Genomic DNA, 16,118 nt, shown 5'->3' with positions numbered 1-16,118 from the left:
GGGGGGTAGGGGTGCAGTGGGAGCAGGGGGGTAGGGGGTGCAGTGGGAGCAAGGGGGGGTAGGGGATGCAGTGGGAGCAAGGGGGTAGGGGATGCAGTGGGAGCAAGGGGGGTAGGGGATGCAGTGGGAGCAAGGGGGGTAGGAGATGCAGTGGGAGCAAGGGGGGTAGGAGATGCAGTGGGAGCAAGGGGGGTAGGAGATGCAGTGGGAGCAAGGGGGGTAGGAGATGCAGTGGGAGCAAGGGGGTAGGGGGGATAGGGGATGCAGTGGGAGCAGGGGGGTAGGAGGGATAGGGGATGCAGTGGGAGCAGGGGGGGTAGGGGATGCAGTGGGAGCAAGGGGGGGTAGGGGATGCAGTGGGAGCAATGTTGTGAACCTAGTGAAACGCTGTTGTGGCGACCACTAACTATACTGTACTCACCCGCACAACAAAAATAAAGAATTAAAAAAAAAAAAAAATTCCCTTTCTATTGAATGGGTTTATCTGGACATCCCACAAAAATTGCTGCGTGTTTTCACTAATTAGAGATTTAAGACCTCTTTCTTTCCCAAACTTCTGATCCCACTGCAGAATGTGTTGGCACTTTATGAATAAGGTATAATAATAATAATAATAATTGATTTAGTATATTTGCAGCACAGTTTGCATGGGAATTGACAAACATTTTTTTTTGCCTTGCCTTGCCAATTATCCCAAATATTTGAATAAAATGGTGGAATGCTAATTATTATAAGTAAGAGGTATTCTCAGTAACTGTAGTTGGGAGTGATTGTGATAGTTATTATAAGTAAGAGGTATTCTCAGTAACTGTAGTTGGGAGTGATTGTGATAGTTATTTTAAGTAGGAGATATTCTGAGTAACTGTGGTTGGGAGTGATTGTGATAGTTATTATAAGTAGGAGATATTCTGAGTAACTGTGGTTGTGAGTGATTGTGCTAGTGATTATAAGTAGGAGATATTCTGAGTAACTGTGGTTGTGAGTGATTGTGATAGTTATTATAAGTAGGAGATATTCTGAGTAACTGTGGTTGGGAGTGATTGTGCTAGTGATTATAAGTAGGAGATATTCTGAGTAACTGTGGTTGTGAGTGATTGTGACTGTAAATTACAGTGGTTGTCTCAGTGTGATATAATCTGAGTTACTGTGTGTGTGCAATGTACACAGTCCCTCCCTTGCCTCTCCCCAGCTGGTGTGTGTGTCATGGCTTGACTTCAGGGTCACTGGGGGCGGGGTCTAACTTTGACCACGCCCCGCATCTTCCTAGAACATGCCCCCACTTGGCGCATGCGCAGCTCAGAGTCTGGACCGCTCCGGAGACACTCTAGGACACCCGCTGGAGCTGTGAATTGACCAGCACTCAGGTGAGTGAGTGAGTGAGTGAGTGAGTGAGTGAGTGGGGGTGCAGCGGGGTCACCGGGTCCTCTGTTAGAGTTGTTGGTTGCAGTGTATTATGAGGTGAGAGATACCCTGCATGGGACTGGGGGCAGACATGAGTGAAAGTCAGACAGAATGAGAGTGAATGGGGCGAGACAGCACGGAGAGAGACTGCAGGCAGCCAGGTACCGGCAATGCTGCATGGTGGGCAGACACATGGAGTATACTGATAGCACAGAGCATGGCATGCCCACTCCCAGCACTCCCAGAACACACACTACATGGAATATACTGATGGCACAGAGCATGGCATGCCCACTCCCAGAACACGCACTACATGGAATATATACTGATAGCACAAAGCATGGCATGCCCACTCACATCACTCCCAGTACACCCACTACATGGACTATACTGATAGCACAGAGCATGGCATTCCCACTCACATCATTCCCAGTACACACACTACATGGAATATACTGATGGCACAGAGCATGGCATGCCCACTCCCAGTACACACACTACATGGAATAATATACTGATAGCACAAAGCATGCCCACTCACATCACTCCCAGTACACCCACTACATGGACTATACTGATCGCACAGAGCATGGCATGCCCACTCCCAGCACTCACACTACATGGAGTATACTGATAGCACAGATCATGACATGCCCACTCACAGCACTCCCACTACACACACTACATGGAGTATACTGATAGCACAGAGCATGGCATGCCCACTCCCAGCACTCACACTACATGGAGTATACTGATAGCACAGATCATGACATGCCCACTCACAGCACTCCCACTACACACACTACATGGAGTATATTGATGGCACAGAGCATGGCATGCCCACTCACAGCACTCCCACTACACACACTACATGGAGTATATTGATGGCACAGAGCATGGCATGCCCACTCACATCACTCCCAGTACACCCACTACATGGAGTATACTGATAGCACAGAGCATCTCATGCCTTCTCCCAGCACTCCCAAAACACACACTACATGGAGTATACTGATAGCACAGAGCATGGCATGCCCACTCCCAAAACACACTACATGGAGTATACTGATAGCACAGAGCATGGCATTCCCACTCACATCACTCCCAGTACACCCACTACATGGACTATACTGATCGCACAGAGCATGGCATGCCCACTCCCAGCACTCCCACTACATGGACTATACTGATAGCACAGAGCATGGCATTCCCACTCACATCATTCCCAGTACACACACTACATGGAATATACTGATGGCACAGAGCATGGCATGCCCACTCCCAGAACACACACTACATAGAATATACTGATAGCACAAAGCATGGCATGCCCACTCACATCACTCCCAGTACACCCACTACATGGACTATACTGATCGCACAGAGCATGGCATGCCCACTCCCAGCACTCCCACTACATGGACTATACTGATAGCACAGAGCATGGCATTCCCACTCACATCATTCCCAGTACACACACTACATTGAATATACTGATGGCACAGAGCATGGCATGCCCACTCCCAGAACACACACTACATGGAATATACTGATAGCACAAAGCATGGCATGCCCACTCACATCACTCCCAGTACACCCACTACATGGACTATACTGATCGCACAGAGCATGGCATGCCCACTCCCAGTACACACACTACATGGAATATACTGATGGCACAGAGCATGGCATTCCCACTCCCAGAACACACACTCCATGGAGTATACTGATAGCACAGAGCATGGCATGCCCACTCACAGCAACCCCAGAACACACACACACTACATGGTGTATACTGATGGCACAGAGCATGGCATGCCCACTCCCACTCCATGGAGTATACTGATAGCACAGAGCATGGCATGCCCACTCACAGCAACCCCAGAACACACACACACTACATGGTGTATACTGATGGCACAGAGCATGGCATGCCCACTCCCACTCCATGGAGTATACTGATAGCACAGAGCATGGCATGCCCACTCAGCACTCCCAGAACACACACTCTACATGGTGTATACTGATGGCACAGAACATGGCATGCCCACTCCCACTCCATGGAGCATACTGATAGCGTTGAGCATGGCATGCCCACTCCCAGAACACACACTACATGGAGTATACTGATAGCAAAGAACATGGCATGCCCACTCCCAGCACTCCCAGAACACACATTACATGGTGTATACTGATGGCACAGAGCATGGCATTCCCACTCCATGGAGTATACTGAAAGCACAGAGCATGACATGCCCACTCACAGCACTCCCAGAACACACACTACATGAAGTATACTGATAGCACAGAGCATGGCATGCCCACTCACAGCACTCCCAGAACACACACTACATGGAGTATATTGATGGCACAGAGCATGGCATGCCCACTCACAGCACTCCCAGAACACACACTGCATGGAGTATACTGATAGCACAGAGCATGGCATGCCCACTCACAGCACTCCCAGAGCACACTGACCAGCACACACTACATGTACTACTAATCAGACATTTAATACACTATAACTCCAGAAGTCAGCGTTTAACATCTTGCTTGAGATGGCTAAACATTTGCCATTTCAGCTACTGTCGGCGAAAACTCTCACTAATCTAAACCAGCCACTGGTTAGGTGGGGAGGGGGTGCTATTTGCAGTCATCATGGGACTTAATTAGTTGCTTATACTTTTTTGTATGTCATGAATACTGCATTATACTCTTCTTCCCCCCCCCCTCCCCCTCTGAGTTGTTACTTTCACTTTGGAAGATCCAGGTTTTATATAAGAGAGCAAGAATGAGTTTCAGACAATAGGAGAGTACACTTTTAGTAAAATCATCAGGCAGAGGGAGTGTCATTGCTGCACAAAACACCTTAGAATATCTTTCTGACTGTTGTAGCTTTCTAGAGATGGGAATTGACAAGATAATAAATTGTCAGTCAAATTGTTGATGGAGAATTGGATGTGTTTTTTTTTTTTTGTGTTTTTTTTTTAATATATATATATTTATTTTTTTGTACATTTGCTAATTTGGCTCAACATTTGCATATCATTGAGTAATTACTTGCTATTCCTGCAGTTAATGTCCTACATCTTGGTGTGGGTTTTTTTTCTGTGCAAATCCAGCTCTTGAGTGTTTTGAGATTGTATAACTCAAAAAAGTGTGGGTGAACTTCCACAAACGTTATAGCTGGAGCTGGCAGGTAGGTATATATATATTTATTTTTAAAAAAAATTAACAGCTGCTGTATTGCTATGTGCGTCTCATATGTAAATGCCTTGGTTTAAAAAAAAAAAAACATAATTTTTTTTCGTGTTTGTCTATAAAAATATATAGAAATCTGAGCAACTTTGGACCTAGTGGACATCCTTTATATATGGAGAGATGATTCCTCCCAAGTACTAGTATGTTTTATCGGTTGCTAGGAGAAAGGTTCTAGAGAAACCTCCACAATGTGATTTGACTTATTTATTTTTAGAAATGGTGAGTTGGAGCGCATGCATATTCTGTCTCCACCTTACTAGACCTCTTATTTGCGTTGCTGCTATATAGTCATTCTGTGGCATTATCTCATACCTGGACACAGAACTGTAACCATTACTAAGTGCAGTGATAGTTAATCATGGCACTGCAAATGTTTGTAAACTGTTATCCATGTTTCCTAACAAGACATTAGTCTGGCTGAGCATGATCGGAAATGCCAAATGCATTTAACAAACACATGCATTGACAAAGGTCGTCGTTATTAATCTAGGCTGTCAAAGTGATTGAAAACCAGAAACCCCCTGCTGTATGCTATCTGCAACCCTGTTTCAAAAATAAGGGTGTGTATCAATGGTGGGTGGTCCTTTTTTTGTTTTATGTGATAAGAATGCGGGGAGTTGAACTAGTATTTTATTGTTTCTGGACGAACTCATGATATTCCAAGCCTTCAAGCCCAATAGGGCTTTTTATCAGGTAAAATGTTCTTTTGTGTTTTTTTTTTTCTTCTTTTAAGCCCATTTTTGAGAATTTATTTTCTAGGAATCTTATTGTCTTCGATATTAGTTGACTATCATTGCTATAATGTTTGGAGTAAAACTTTAAACCAGAGATGGCAACAAGATAGATGCTTGGCTGTTGTGTAGGACTATGTTGTGTTAAAACTGGCAAAGCACTCTAGCTAGAAGTTGTAGTTTTGGTGATGTACCCTTTGGCCCTTCCTGCTTTAGGTTATAAAATATTCATTCTGTGGTGTGTTTATCTGAATGCAATGGATCTTTAAACCAATGTGATTTTGTTTTGAGCAATTCTGTTTAGGTATGAGATAAAAGAAGTGACTTGATTTGGCATTAGGTAGCTTTTGGTTTACCAGCTTCTTAACAGGGCACATAGGGAGAGTGTGGTATGCAGCCAGACTCGGGCCTGTATAGGCTTCTGCTGTTTTGATTTCCAGAAATAGTCCTGCAGCTGTGCCTGTCCCCGGCTGCTCGTTGTCACGAAGGGGGGTATTCAAGTACAGAGGCTTTAGAGAATGGGTCACACGTGTGTTGTCAATTTCAACCGTATGTTTTCCAGTTGCAATCGTATGTTGTAGATTGTATGATCACTGCAGGAAGACAGATGGAATTCCCATAAGTGTGTTAAACGTTTGCTACTAAACACTTAAGTGTAATGCGTTTTTTATTTTTTTATTTTAATTTATTATTATTATTATTATTATTATTATTATTATTAGAATTGCACTGCTGCTTCTTTGCCAAGTACTGTAGAACTTCTCGTTTGGCTATTATGTCCTAAAATGTTAAATTCGCGCATGAACAATTTCTTACATACATCCTGCCCAAGTACTCTGGAGAAATTACATATACAGACATCATGTACCGGTATTTGGACTTCTGAGATGGTGTTAGCTGCTACTTTTTGATTTGTAACTTTAAAATTTACAATTGAGATGAATTTGAGCTATCATGGAAGTAGAGCATTTAGGGTAGTTTTTGATCTTTCTGCTGCTATTATGTATTGGAAATCTATAACCTTAAGCATAGTGAACTTATATGCAAAATGTAATAATTTGTCATTAATGCAATAAAAGTATCTGATGAAATACAATGTCGACTATCTTAATGACCGTGCGCATGCAGTCTCTTGTCCAAAAGGAAGACACTGCCAGTGTAGAATAAAATAACCAGTATCAAAATATTGTGACATTTTCCCCATTTGTTAACTGTCAAGTTTTTTGTGGCCAGAATGTGGCTTTGGACAGAGATTGTCAGCTTTTTCCACCACACTTTGAAATTTCAAGGCAGCCGTTGCTCATTCTGGCTAATGGTAACTACAGCTTCTTGTGCATTGCTCAGTAGATCCCTATAGCATCCTTTTTGTATCGGCTTGTTTGAGCAGGGGTAACTGCTTATAGAACAGAGAAACCCAGGTTTGATTCCTTGTCAAACCACCTAACCTGCAAGTGTCCTTGGGTAATAGTCTAACAAGCTTTACCTGCCATCCTCATAGATTGTTAGCTCCTTTTGAGAGAGACATTCAGATATCCCCTATCCATAATTGTACAGTGCTGCGGAATATGTTTGCGCTTTATAAATGCCAATTATAAAAATTGCAACTGCATAAGATTCATCAATGTTTCAGATAAGTTTCTAGTGTAAATATGGTAGCGGACAAAGTTAGCACGAGAAACTGATCCACTTAAAGTGGTTCGACTCTCTTTGGTCTTCTATCAAATAACAGGAAGAGGAGGTATGAGGGTGATGGGGAGTTAAAAATAAATGGTCATTGATGCACAGAAGAAACCATTTAATGAGTTGCGGAGCCATCAGAGATGGTGGTCTTGTGTGATACATTATGCGTATAATAGACTTTCAGTTCCATTGTGTAATGGGTTTTATCTTCAGCTTCCAGACTTTGAAGGATTTAGTTGACTTTCTGTTTCTGGGTAAAAAGTGTATCTATCCCATTAATTCCGAAGATCAAAACTAGTTTATTGAATAGTCTGAAGGCTGTGGGATTTGTATAATCCAGGGGAATATGGAGAATATTTTCCTTGCAAATCTGGTCAAAACTGAACTCAATTTGAGTTCTGGTTGGGTGGTATACCGAATATGATGGATTCTCTGTCTAATGCTGGCATGGGTAGTTTTATGGTGTGGGTATAGGTGATATCCCCTGATTGCACCCAGTTCTAACTGGTAAACTCACAGAAACCCACAGTAATCTAATTAATACATGGTTATACTTCCCCTTTAAGGAAATGTATTTAACTCTGATATATTTCCATATACTGGATAAGCAAGTCATTTGTGTTTTGCCTACCCACTAAAGTGACAGCAGTTTTTAAACCTCCGCGTCATGCATGTTATGCACAGTATCTTACACAATTTCAGTCTATGCTGTTTGTGAATACACAGCCTAATGTGTGTTACAAAACATAATCTGTCTTTCGAGTGTCTGTCTTTCGAGTGTCTTTAAATTTTAAATTTTCTTTATTTTCCTCCACTTTCTCTTGGTATATTGCTGACTGTCTTTATTATAAAATGGGTGTCTGTTTTACTTGTCATGCAATATGATCATTAGGAAGCACAAATGAATTCCTTATTAGCTAGTAATGATTGTAATTGCTGTAACTTGTTCTCTGGTGACTGTTGAAAATCTAATTAAATAATGTATAAAATGTAAGCAAAGCTAAATTGGAGTTCTTTTTTTTTATTTTTATTTTTTATTCTATTTCGACTGTATAGAAAGTTATATATAATATAGAAATAGCACAGAAACTTTAATGTGGCATTTTAACTTTTCCCAAATTCAGCTGCTTCTGCTGTCTCTTAGAGTAGTATTAGAATCTATTGCTTCATTGTGGGAGGCTATTCAGTGTATGGATTACTGCTCTCTTATTCTCCCATTTGTCTTTCCTTAAAACATTTTACGGTGCGCTAACTTCAAAGGTTCTAGATAAACGGTTTAGTCTGGAACTTTTTGTGTAAAAACATCCATGACCGATGAAAGTCTGATTTCATATCCGGATTTATAGCTTTGAAGACCTATTCCACCTGGTACAGCAGGCCCTCGTGGGTGAAGATGGTGATGTGCCAGTGAAACATGCAATGGATCCCCAAGAAATGAACAAGACCAAGATGGGAAAAAAACTCCCGGCAGCAACTGCACTTCAGTGTGGATTAACATAGGGGCTGATGGAGCTGCATCTCCATGCCCATGGAAAATACCCATACGCACATACTTCATAGGGCGGCATTCAGACTGACAGCTCAGCTCGCGGTCTTTGCCCGCCCCCCTCCTCTGCTGACAGACTGGAGAGAGAAGGTGCGCACACAGTGCCTTCTCTCTCCTGCACACGTCAGACGTATTTTAATACGTCTGACGTGTACAAGGCCTTTTTAGGGCCCTACATGATAGGAAGTCCCTCTGGTGGCCGTCTGAGTGACGGCCACTGGAGGTATTCCTATCAATCAATGTAAACACTGTATTTTCTCTGAAAATACAGTGTTTACATTAGATTGCCTGCAGGGAGCTATAGATCTCACCTGAACAAATACATTAATCTGTAGTTGTTCAGGTGACTATAGTGTCCCTTTAATATATAACAAAAAAAAATCCACCCTGTTCTAGATGCCCCATTTTATCTTTTCTGTCATGTTTGACGAACGCAATTCATTCCACCTTGTTTTTCCTGATTACTCCACAATCACAATTCAACAAGCTGCATGCCGAACATGATTTATTCAATGAACAGGGAAAAGTGGTGAGCTGAAAACTGAATTGTAAAAATTCAGGTAGGAATAGCTAAGCTGTGATTATTGCAGAGTTGGAAACATATTCCAAATACAAATTTTTGCCTGAATTTTGCGATTCAGTTTTCAGTTAAAGGCACACTATGCAAATGTGTATTCATGACACTATAGGTGTGAAAACGTAGTTTACTTGCATTTTTCCAAAACTACGCAGGTATTGTTGTGACTGGCCCCGCCTCCTTGGCTGAGATGATCAATTTTGAAGATATCAGCCAATCCAGTGCTTTCCCATAGGAAATATGGCAATACACAGAGCAGCGCCAATCAGCAACTACTCATAGAGATGCATTGAATTAATGGATTGCTATGAGGAATGTTCAGCGTCTGTGCAGTACTGACCCAGGAAGCACCTTCATTGGCCGTCTTTTCTCTGAGCTAATGTTGACATTTAAAGGGACACTATAGTCACCAGAACTACAGTTTATTGAATTTGTTCTGGTGAGTAGAATCATTACCTTCAGGCCTTTTGCTGTAAACAGTGTATTTTCAGAGAAATTGCAGTGTTTACATTACAGCCTAGTGATCACGTCACTGGCCACTCCTTAGATGGCTGTTAGAGATCCTTCCTGGGTCATGGCTGCCTAAAATGCATCCAAACATTCAGTGTCTCCTCCCTCTGCATGCATACACTGAACTTTCCTCATAGAGATTAATTGATTCAATTCATCTCTATGAGGAGAGACTGATTGACCAGGGCTGTGTTTGAATTGTGCTGGCTCTGCCCCTGATCTTCCCTTCTGCCAGTCTCAGCCAATGCTATGGGGAAGCATTGTGATTGGATCAGGCTACCACTTCTGCTGATGTCAGTGGGCAGGTCTAAAGGAAACCGGGACAAAGAATGCAGCTGCAAACTTGAATACAAGTAAGATTTTACTATATTTAGGAAGGCATGAGGGGACCAGGGTGGCTAGATGGTGGTTTTAACCCTATAGGGTCAGGAATACATGTTTATGTTCCTGATCCTATAGTGCTCCTTTAACCCCTTAAGGACCAAACTTCTGAAATAAAAGGGAATCATGTCATGTGTCCTTAAGGGGTTAAATAATTACAGGGACAAGTTATACACACCACAACACCTACATTACGCTATAGTTGTTCAGGCGACTGTAGTGTCCCTTTAACTACATTTAGCTGGTTAAAGAATAAGCTCATCTCGATTCCATAATGTATAAACTGCAATGGAATCTGATTTCCCAAATTCGTCTTTTTTAAAACCTATTTTTGTATAAAATTCCCTCTGTAACCTCAATCACCTGTACCTCTCCTTTCTCCCCTTCCTCACAATTTGTATTTCATACAACAATCTGAGTAGATCCATACCAATAAGAGTTTATTATACACATGGAAATGTATGCAGGAACTAGCTGAACAATATTATCCTTGGTACTCTCATAAAACAATTATTGTAGGAAAAAAAACATATTGTTTGGTGTTGGTGCTTATCCTGCTGATTGTGATGTCACGTGTGAAGCAGTCTCCATCACTTTGCAGCAAATGTGTTTAACTGTCTTATGTTATTATGAGTGCAAGCTTGTGACGAGTAGGCCTGTCTGCAGCATACACACACACACTAACAAAACCTTCATCTGTGAAATCAATAAGAGGTTTTTTTTTTTCTTTCTTTCTTTTGGGAAGTTTAACAGCTCCACCCAGATCCTCCCTACCTGTGGACAGCCAGCTGAGTCATATATTGTAAGATAAGCCGTGCAGTGATTCCTAAAAGCCTGTGGTAGTGGAATATTTTCTTTCCCTCTCTTCTAAGCATTCTACAATCTTGTGGATGTAGTGGTGATTATATAGAAACAAAAAAACTAAATCTGTTGTTGCTTAAGGTAATAGCAGTGCTTCTCTTAATCATCCAGAAAATATCTATGGCCTACGCTACTGGTGGCCAAATATAGCCCTTTCCAGCTTTTGAGTAGCTACAACTCCCAAAATGCTTTAACCCCTTAAGGACACATGACGTAAATATTCCGTCATGATTCCCTTTTATTCCAGAAGAATGTCTCTAAGGGATTAATAACTGGAGGGTACAAAAGCCAGTGTTTAACCCCTTAAGGACCAAACTTCTGGAATAAAATGGAATCATGACATGTCACACATGTCATGTGTCCTTAAGGGGTTAAAGCATGTCGACATTCTGGTATTTACATGGTCTGCACTTATGTTCCAATATTGACACTGACCAAATTTGGACCGTGTACCTCTTAGATAATACCCTACAGCACGGGTGAAGTAATATGGCATAATTTTTTTTTTTTCGAACTCCATGTGTCAGGATATTGTATTTGAAATTCCACATCGGTAAAACTCGTATTAATAATGGCCAATTCCTATAAAAAATGTCAACATAATGAGCACAGAGCTCCGCACCAATAGCACTAAAGTTATGTTGATTGCATAAACGGTTATATTATCCTAAAAAAAAAAAAATGTTCTGCCCCCTTTCCTCCAGTGAGATCTTCTTTCCTTTTTAGTCTGCATGAAAGATTTGGATGCAACTGCTGTTTCATAAATACTTCTCAAACCAGTCAACCAAATTCCAAGATTCATGCATTATCCAGTCATATTTCATTGGCAAGCACCACTGCTGGTTTAGGACCATTGATTTTAGAAGCATTGAGTATGGTCCCTATTACTTATACTCTTTGGAAGAGATCTATCTAAGTGTCACTGACACTTTTCGGTCTAATTTATGTCAAATATTTTGTGCAATTTATTAAAGCGGGACTGTCACCGTCTGGAAACTTTGACGAATATGCAATTTTCCCCGATGGTGACATCGCCTCTTGGGGGTCCAGGGGCCAGGGTTGGTAAGGGTGCTGCTTTCAATCTGTCAGATTTATTCATCTGTTGTTTCTTCTCCCCCCCATTTATGCCATTTGTTTGCTGATGCAAGAGATTTATCAATCTTTCCATTTTTTTTTCTTCAACAGAAAAGTATTTCATTTCCATAATATAATTAGTGTCACTTTTCAGAACACATTGATACATATCCCCATACATTCTAATTACTTGATAATGAATTTTGTGACTTGTGCCTGCTTCCTATGCCCCAAATTTAGTTGGATGTTATTCCATGACTTTGACTGTGCGTTGCATTTACACGGAGAGTAATAGGGGCCGTGCAACCTCTTATAAGAAATACCGTAGATTAGACACAGCATTTCACATTACAGTAACGTAGAGATATCATTCTTGATTACTTTTTATTTTTTGCAGTTTAAAAGATTTTGTCCACTCCATATGATCTATTAAAATGACAGGCCTAGATTGTAAAATAAATAATTGTAGTTAATCTGTAAAATTAATGTTGTGAGAAAAATGTGCTTGCTGATGGGGATATCTCTGCTTGGATGGTAGTTTTACGTGTAATGCTACCTTATAGCTGTATTTATTGGGATCTTATCGCTGACAGGATCTCGGGCAGGAGTAAGCTTTCGGACACTGGATATAGTAGCAGTTTATTGCTGCAGTTTTGTAATTCTTTGCATAGCTCTAATGTTTCCACTATCTCTCTCTGGTGTAATCTTCACGAATTGTATGGCAGCAGGCCAGCCAATTTAGAAAGCCGGGGAGAATGATTGACATGTATTCAAGACAGATAGATCTCAGTGATGATAAATTAAACTGGGAACTGTCAAAAATTAACAATGGATTTGCAAAATACCAGAAATAAAGACAAATTCCCACTTAGGCTTCGGTTTAAAGGAACACTTTAGGGTCAGGAACACAAACCTGTTTTCCTAACCCTATAGTATTAAAACCACCATCTAGCCCTTCTTACCCCCTAAATATAGTAAAATCTTGCCTTTACTTTAGTCTGCTGCTGCTGGCTCTGTCCCTGATCTGCCTGCTTGGTCGACATTATCAGAAGTGTTGATCTGAGCTAATCACAATGCTTTCCCAAAGGAAAGCACTGGATTGGCTGAGCTTGTCAAGGAGGCAGAGCAGGGGCAGAGTCAGCGCAAGCCAAATACAGTCCTGGCCAATCAGCATCTCCTCATAGAGATGCATTTAATTAATGCATTTCTATGAGGAAAGTTCAGTGTCTGAATGCAGAGGGTGGAGACACTGAATGTCAGCGCTGCACACTATGCAGCACTGTCCTAGGAAGCACCTCTAGTAGTCATATGAGAACTGACCAGTGGAGTTATCACTAGGATGTAATGTAAACATTGCATGATCTCTATAAAGAAGACCGTGTTTACTGCAAGAAGCCTGGTAATGATTATACTCACCAGAACAAGTACAATAAGCCGTAGTTGTTCTGGTGACTATAGTGTCCCTTTAATATTGTTTGTTTGATCAGATTTCCAAATATTTTTGAATAAACTATCTCAAAATTTTATTAATTTCAATCATGATATATATTTGATATCTTTTAATATGTTGAAAAAAACAATTTTTTTTAAATTTAAATTCTTTATTTTTGACGTGCATATACATAATACAATCTGGCGAGAGGTGCCCCAGAAGCAGTCCTCTGGCTTTTCCCACGTGGAACATGTGGGGCACATGCATAACAAGCACAATTTTTTGTTTTTATCAGGCTTAAACAATTGTATTTACACATATTTGGTAACATCGATTACTGTGAGAAACTTTATGTTTGTTTTTTTGTTTAACAAAGGCGATACCACAGAAGTTAGAATTAAACAAGAATAGCAGAGCCTATTGATTATGTTATTAAGTAAGCATATGATCCGTTATGAAAAATAGGCGATTTCTTAGATTTCAGTAGCAGAGTGTGTGAGGGTAGCGTCTCTTTAACATGCTTGCAGTAATGATTACACTCAAGCTAAGAATAAAACAAGAGTAAGCGTGGTTCAGTTTATGAGCTTGCCATTTTACTCCGCTGTGCTGAAGCCCTCCCAGGGCGGCTTGAGGTCCTGCTGCGAACCGGCTGTTTCTGTGCTGTCCGGCTTTTTCTGTGCTGGCGGTAGAGCGGTGTTCGTTCTCCTGCGAGTGGAGTGAGGCTCCTTGTATGGGAGGACGGTTCCCCTGTGTGTCTGGGATGGAGGCGTTCGCCTGTGCGTCTGCGGCGTGTTCCTGTGCGGTGCGGGGGTTGGTTTGCTGTGCCTCCATCTCACTCTCACGTTTTGGGCCTGCCCTGGAGCTAGAGTTAGAGTCCAACATTGTGCGATGGCGCCTTGCTGGGGGATCACCCTGGACTGTGGTAGGTAACTGGCAAGTTTGTACCTGTAGGCACGCTTTGTGAGTGCTCGGTTGGTGTTGCAGGCCTCCTCCTTGCCTTCCGCACGCATGGCGTCCGCCATCTTTGGTGGGATGTTTAGGCCGTTGATCGCGGTAGTGACGCTGCAGGGTCTTGGTAGGCCTGTAGATGTTGTGGGGACCGGGATGACCCCCCCGGTCCAGAGGGGGGGTGGTAAGCCAGACGCCAGTCGGAGACCCGGGAGAGCGGCCGTCCCTACCCGGCTCAAGCTCCGGAGCGCTTCAGGCCTCATCAGGTTACTTCGGAATGCCAGGCACGGTCTTGAGCGCTATCTCCGTGACCCCCAGCTGCTGGAGGTTAATGTGGGCTCCAGTATGGGTCTGCAGTTGCAGTTGGCACCTAGTTGGCACCGATGTTTCGGCCCAGAAGCAGGAGCTCAGACGGATCACGTCTGATCCTGTCGGCGGCAGGCCCCGCCCCCCCGAAAAAAACAATTTTAAGCTTATCCAAAAAAAATATTAACTCAAGGCCTATTCTTCCCACTAGACAAAGCACTCCCTATACCTCTGTTCTAATGAACTCTAAGCTGTTGCACGATTTAATGATAAATATCATTACGTGTTAATCTTGACGTATATTTTTGTATTTTAGACAACACTGGCTTCAGGCCTACAATAATAGAAGGAAATGTCAATTTTCTTCATTTGTCTATAATTTTTCATGCTCTTAAGAGTGGGTTAAAGAGCATCTAATGTGGGCACAAGGGGTCATGCTTGGCGTGAAGTTCAATATTGTAAATTCCTTTTCTCATTAGGAAATTGCACAGTAAATTGTGTGTGTGTGTGTGTGTGTATATATAAATAATATAAATAAATATATATATATATATATATATATATATATATATCTATATATATATCTATCTATCTATCTTATTTCAATTGGCACTTAAAGAAAGCCTGTTCTGGTGGTTTCTGGGAGAACCATGAACAAAATTGATGGCTAGTGTGAATGCATATTCAGAGCATCCGTTCCTTCACCAGTGGCCAATTTCAGACAAGACGTGAACTATGCAGTGGAAAATTACTTCCTAATCCAAAAACAAAACTAAACTGTGAATAAAATATATCAATTTCTTTGCTATTGTAAGGAGTGATACATATCTGTGGTTTTCACATGTTCTATCTTGTAGGTGAAAAACCTGTATACAAGTGATATTTCACAACGCCATTTTTGATAGGTCTGGAGCTGCTCCAAATAAGGTGCTGAAGGTCATTACAGGACTGAGCGTAGGTTATGAGCCAGAAATCGAGAGACTGGAAAACTTAATTCTATAAGGATTTTAGTTGAAAGCTGTGTGCAGTTTCAGTTGGTTCAGGGGTGTTTCTAATTTTATACAGAACCCCCCCCTCCACCCCCCAAAAAATAGAGCGATACATTTTCAGTTGTGTGAAAAGTGATAAAATATTCTGTCTTAAGAGTCTTTGAGGTAAGTGGAGATACTGTTGCCAAGATGGTTTAGAGCCCTTTTTTGTTGTCAGAGGTATAATTGACAAGGTTCTAATTTTATCAGGAGATACTTTTTACAGAACATAAAAAGTTTCTTCAACCAAAAAGACAGTCTTTATAAAACACTGTTTTTGGTTGTCAGCCTTGCTGTTTTTAGCCCCCCTCCAATTAAAGTAAATAAAGTAAAGCCAAGATTTACCTGCATTCTAGCACAGAGATGAAGGTTTTTTTGC

At 41.6% G+C, this 16,118-nt stretch overlaps 1 protein-coding gene across 4 annotated transcripts in view; it reads left to right on the top strand.

Annotated features, from left to right (window-relative positions):
- MYO1C (myosin IC) overlaps positions 1-16,118 on the top strand; it is a 164,806-nt gene that overhangs the window by 45,225 nt on the left and 103,463 nt on the right. Inside the window, exon 1 of one of the 4 annotated variants that reach the window (XM_063449920.1) lies at positions 1,277-1,364. The exons of 2 other annotated variants lie outside the window; for them this stretch is intronic. The gene's annotated coding sequence lies outside the window, so the exon portion shown is untranslated. Of the gene's footprint in view, positions 1-1,276; positions 1,365-5,328; positions 5,359-16,118 lie in introns of those variants that run through there. One more of the 4 variants, XM_063449916.1, reaches the window with a different exon arrangement.

Source organism: Pelobates fuscus, chromosome 1, assembly GCF_036172605.1.
Source record: "Pelobates fuscus isolate aPelFus1 chromosome 1, aPelFus1.pri, whole genome shotgun sequence".
In the NCBI taxonomy this organism is placed as follows: domain Eukaryota; kingdom Metazoa; phylum Chordata; class Amphibia; order Anura; family Pelobatidae; genus Pelobates; species Pelobates fuscus.
This window is presented reverse-complemented; position numbering and strand designations above follow the sequence as displayed.